A 6,000-nucleotide genomic window follows, 5' to 3' on the forward strand; every position below is an offset into this window, starting at 1 on the left:
TTCATGGACAGAGAAACCTCGGACGTCGATCTCTGGAGCCTGTCTCAAAGAGAAGACGAGCCACTTCGCGAGTTCATGAACAGATTCACGCTAGTAATGGCAAGAGTCACCGGGATCAGCGACAAAGTGGCGATCGATGCTCTGAAGAAAACTCTCTGGTACCGGTCGAAATTCCGGCAATGGGTATCCCTCGAAAAACCGAGAACGATTCAGGATGCTCTTCATAAGGCAACGGACTTCATCGTAATGGAAGAGGAGATGAAAATCCTCTCTCAGAAGTTCAACCCGCAGAAGACGCCCACGAAAAAGAAAATCTCTCGAAACGACAAGTATGTCCACCACGAGGGAGAAGACATCCAGGACGAGCACAACTACACTATCAATTCCGAACAAGGGAAGACCTCCGGAAACACCTGGTCCAGGAACCAGTATAAGGATAACTCCTACTGCGAGTTCCACCAGACCAAAGGTCATTCCACTACGAACTGCAAAGTTCTCGGCGCAAGGCTAGCTGCAAAACTCCTCGCTGGCGACCTCTCGAAGGTCACTAGCATAAAAAACCTCATCCTGAATTCCGACCGCCCTCCCAGGACTGATAAAGAGTCTCCCGAGAAGGACGCACGTGCAAATCAGTCTGGCGAAAAACGCGGAAGAAGGCAGGATGACCTTGGAGACAATAGTACCCGTCGGAGGATAAACATGATCATTGGAGAATCGCAATTCTACCGCGACTCTGTTTCATCCATCAAGGCCTACGGAAGAAAGGAGGAAACAAGTTCTAACTGGACGACTCGGTCCCTGACCAACAACGCTCCAAACGATACGATTGTTTTCGAGGAGGAGGAAACCGTCGGACTCGATAAACCTCACAGCGACCCGCTGGTCATCGACTTGGTAATTCGAGACCTCTAAGTGGGAAGAATCCTCATTGACACAGGCAGCACGGTCAACGTCATTTTCCGCGACACTCTCCGGAGAATGAACATCGAACTCGGGGAAATCATCCCGGAACCAAAACCACTGACCGGGTTTTCGGGCACAACATCAATGACCCTCGGATCGATCAAACTTCCGGTCATGGCAAGGGAAGTCACGAAAATCGTTGACTTTCCTGTAGTCGATAACCCGGCCGTCTATAATGTTATCATGGGAACCCCATGGATCAACGCAATGAAGGTGGTACCGTCGACTTACCACCTTAGCATCAAGTTCCCAACACCAAACGGAACAACAGTAATCTGGGGATGCCAGAAACAATCTAGGCTCTGCTTTTTGGCCGAGCGTAAGCTACGACAAACTCCGAACACCCATGCGGTTAGCCCGAAGCGAGTCAAGAAAACTCAGAGTACTCCCGAAGGTTCCACAAAGAGTGATTCGGAATCACTCGCCCAGGCAACGGCTCCGGACAGCGACGCGATCCCGGAGTCCATCGGCCTACCAGCGGAAAACCCGCCTCACGAAACGGCCGCCGATTTAACTAAAGCCTCAACGGCCGAAGTAACAGAAACGGCCCTATCTAACGAGTAGGAACGTCCGCAACAACAAAGCAGAACTACGAGATGGCTTGATCCTCAAAAGAGGTACGTAGGCAGCTTGTCCTATTGAGAAATTCATGTAACCTTTCCTCTTCTCTTTCCTTTTCGAGATTAACACTAATTTCACAGCCACAAGTCTTGGTGATTCTATGTTCTGCGAGAGCAGTCCACAGCTGCATCAATTTACCATGGTAAGCTTCTATGGACATACCATGTTGTCTGCAAGTTGCAAGTTCAGCTTTAATGCGTTGAACTCTCTCTCCATTATTAACAGAGTAGCGACGCCGTATGTGCTCCCAATAGTCACTCGCGATCTCAAGATGTGAGAGATTTGAGCGAACTGATTCAGTAATGGTTAACTTAATCCAAGAGAGGACTAAGGCGTTGTTGGTCCACCAGTCATCATGATCTTCAGAGTCTTGATGAGGTTTCGAAATCGAACCATCGACGAAACCGAGCTTCTTCCTTGCTTTAAGCGCCATACGCAAGTTAGTAGCCCATTCATTGTAGTTAGGTCCTTTGAGTAATTGCTGGGAAATCACCGAGCCTGGATTGTCATTAGAAGATAAGTCATACGGAGATATCCTCCTTCGTTGGACTTCAACACGAGATTGTGAAGAAGCAGATTTCGTAGCGAAGCGTTAGTCAAATCGTCACCATCATTACTACCCATATTGGCGAACTTAGAGAAGAATAAAAGAGGATGAAAAACCCCAAGAACAAAGAAATTTTTTTGTGTTTAATGCTCTGATACCATGTCAAGAAACCAGAGAAAGCATAGAAGAGTTTCTTGTATTCATCTAGGTCAACGACCATAAGTATATATACATGCTAGGTTACCTAATACCGTAAGATATGTACATCGAGATAAAAGGAATATTAACATAATAGATTACAGCCAAATATATGGCAAGATATGCATGTATATCCTCAATATTGCCGCTCTTCCAGCTGAAGTATTGCTGCATTGACCTCATCAATATTGGGTCATATTGGTCTCAAATTGGCAAATAGATCCTGCGTTGAGACAGAAGTTGACACATTAATTTGTTACAGATATGCGGAACCTAAGTGAAAACTGAATAAACAAATGTTTTAAGAACTAACCTGCAAGTCAAATTCAATATCCAGAGGAAGATGACCCTTGCTCAGTATGTATCTCTGGAAATGTATCAAAAAATTGATCAATCCTTTTCTTTGTATAACCTTATATGATGTTGAAGTTAACGGATCAAATGTATCATTTCTAATGATGTTGTTTCTTATATGAACTTCGACGCGTCAGTAAAGCCTGAAATAAGCGTTCTGTTGAAAATGGTTTGGATGACCATGCCTATAGGTTTGGGTTCTATGCTGTATCAATCAGAAGAGTGTACGGAGTTGCTGTTGTATCATAAAATATGACGCTTAGTGTCCTTTGTTGCTTGGTTATGTCGGCTTGTGAATGATATGTGTACATGCTTAGCTTAAATTTATCTGTAGCTTTTCCTGGGCTTATTCATGTCACATTTTCTTTAAAGGTATTGCATTTTGTTCGCGGCTTAGTATCATGTCTGTTTTTTATGTAACGTGATACTTTGTTTTCACTTGAAGGTACTGGAGGAGATAAGGGTTGGGCTTGAGTTGACTGAATATGGGGCACAACAGAAGCGTCTGACCCATTTGAGATTCTTAGGGGAAGTGTACAACTACGAGCACGTAGATTCGTCTGTTATATTCGAGACGCTTTACTTAACTCTTTCGTATGGTCATGGTACTTCAGAGGTAAGTGAGCCTCGGACTATTTCAGAGTTCAACCCTTTGGCAAGTTCTAAAGGCCTGTATTTGTGGTTTGGCATTTGAAAAATTACATCATTAGTGTCTCTTCTAGTGCTTAGTTTCTTCTATACATTCCTCACTGACTGTTGTAATATTCAGTCTTGCTTCTATTTTACTGATTGACTGTTGTATATACTTTTATGATATTAGCAAGAGGTGCTGGATCCGCCCGAAGATTTTTTCCGTGTCAGGATGGTTATCATTCTTCTGGAAACATGTGGACACTACTTTGATTGAGGTTCTTCAAGCTCTCATTTACACCACCATCATGTCTTTCTTTCCTTTTTTTTGTTTGTGTGTGTAAATCTACACTGTTTTTAAGTATCACAAGTCGGTTTGAAGGGTATATATGTGTGTCAATCAATCAATTCCACTGAAATTATTAGGCAGAAACAAAAGAAGAAATAGGTGAAGAGATGTATGACTAACAGGAGAAAGAAGAAAGAAAGGTGACACGCCATGAATAGACCGATTGAGCCAAACCGTTTACCTAAACAGAGTATAGCAGAGCTAATGCAATTTTCTCTTCTTAAACCGGTTTACTCCGGTTAACCGATTGAATCTCATCATGATGAGATGAAACTATATAAAAACATATACAATATCCACTATTAAGAGAGATTCTCCAAATGAAATCTGTCATTTTGGGAAATATTGAAAACCAAGTCTATGAATCAAAAGAGACAAAATTTCATGTAGATTAGGATAATTTGTTTATGAACAATTTCTATTTTAATTAAAAGAAAAAATTTATTTTTTTCTCGCTGATCTTTCAACTTTTATATGTTTTTATGTCTTTATCAAATTAGAAAAGGAAAGAAACCATAACCAAATCTATCTATCTTATTAAAATAGAAGTACAAATAAGAAATACCCCTAAAACTTATAACTTATTTACAAAGCAATACCACTGAAGTAATAAATAAAATTAAATCTAAATTAATTTTTTTCTAAATCTATTCCACAACAAATTCATGATAAATATTACACTTAATGCACATTAATACTATAAACTTTAATATCTAAAGTAGAAAACATCTTTCCATAAATTTGTGGGTATTATCCTCTATTAAATAATGTTTATTACAGTTTTCAAAATTTTATTGTTAATGAAATCAATTAACAATATTTAAAAAATTTAAAAGATATGCCGTATTTGGGAATAAAAACTTAATAATGAGAACATATTTAAAAATATCTATTTTACTTGATAATTCTAAATTTGGACCTAATTAAATTTTTCAAATAACCAATTTAACTAATCTATTTAATTGACGATATTGTTTTAGATATATATAACTAAAATGCTATTAGAAAATTATTTTTAAATTATGTATGATATTACATATGTTCAATTGAATTTTACCTTAAATTCTTTTTCTTTAGTAAGGATTTGAAATATTAGATTTGGTAATAACGTGTACATTTAAGTATTAGTATAAAAAAAAACACCTAAGATTCTTATGAGAAAATTGTAATAGAGAAAGTTTCAAAAGAATATTCTTCAAGTTTTGTATGTAAAGAAAAACATTTAGACAAGATAACAATGTTCTAAAATAATTTCATATAAAATAAAAATCCTACATATAATAAAATGTTAAAGTCAATAAGTTATAATAAAATTAATTTGATAATAATATAAATACAAGAAATGCAATTACTCATTCTAACAAATTACTTATTTTAATAAGTATAATATAAATATTGTAATGGTAAAAATGGATGACGAATATTTATATATCGGGTTGAGAAATTAAAAATTAAGACTACTTATATAACGGGTTGGATATTTACATATAGTTATCATTTATGACGAAAAACCTATCAAAACATCTCAAATGTTATTTTCGCATATATATTTTAGTTTATGAAAAACACACACATAAACTAAAAATAAACCAAAAATATATATTTTAATTATTATGCGTAATGTCATAATAAAAAATATCTAATACGTGAAATATATATATATATATATATTATATTATTTATAGAAAACAAAAGTATATTTATAAAAAAATGAAAAAGTGGTTTCTTTTTTTTACTGGGAACTCAAATGCTGTAAATAATTCTTTCCAACGTGTATCAAACCCGACCAGTGAAAGGCTACTAGCATTTCATTTATCACTAGCCAACTCGATATCAGGTAAATAAAAATGATATCGGTCAAATAAAAATAAATACTCGCGTGATATTTACATTTACAGTTATATAAATCATTTTACTTTTAATATTAGTGGAATTATGTAACATCAATATATGTATTATGTGATGTATTTTTGTCACCATTTTATTATCATTTTTATAGATTATATAATGGTGTAAGAAAATATTTAGTTACATTACGTAAACAAAAAAACACCCGCCCGATCGGACGGGTCGAGCTCTAGTAGTTAGTTAAATTAGATAAGTGTTGAGAGTGCATGTAAATAATCCAACAAAAGAAGATAAAATCCTATTCTGATACGTATATACGACCGCCTTTTTAATACCGAAGTAAACTAGGAAACGAGTAATTAGGCTATATATATAAACAACTTAGTTAGATCGACTCTCACAAATCATAACATTAATCTACAACAAGCTTAACTTTTCGAACATCAACAACAAGAAAACCCTAAAGCCCTGATCAACTTTCTCTTCGACA

Source organism: Brassica napus, chromosome C4 (genome assembly GCF_020379485.1).
Source record: "Brassica napus cultivar Da-Ae chromosome C4, Da-Ae, whole genome shotgun sequence".
Classification (NCBI taxonomy): Eukaryota; Viridiplantae; Streptophyta; class Magnoliopsida; order Brassicales; family Brassicaceae; genus Brassica; species Brassica napus.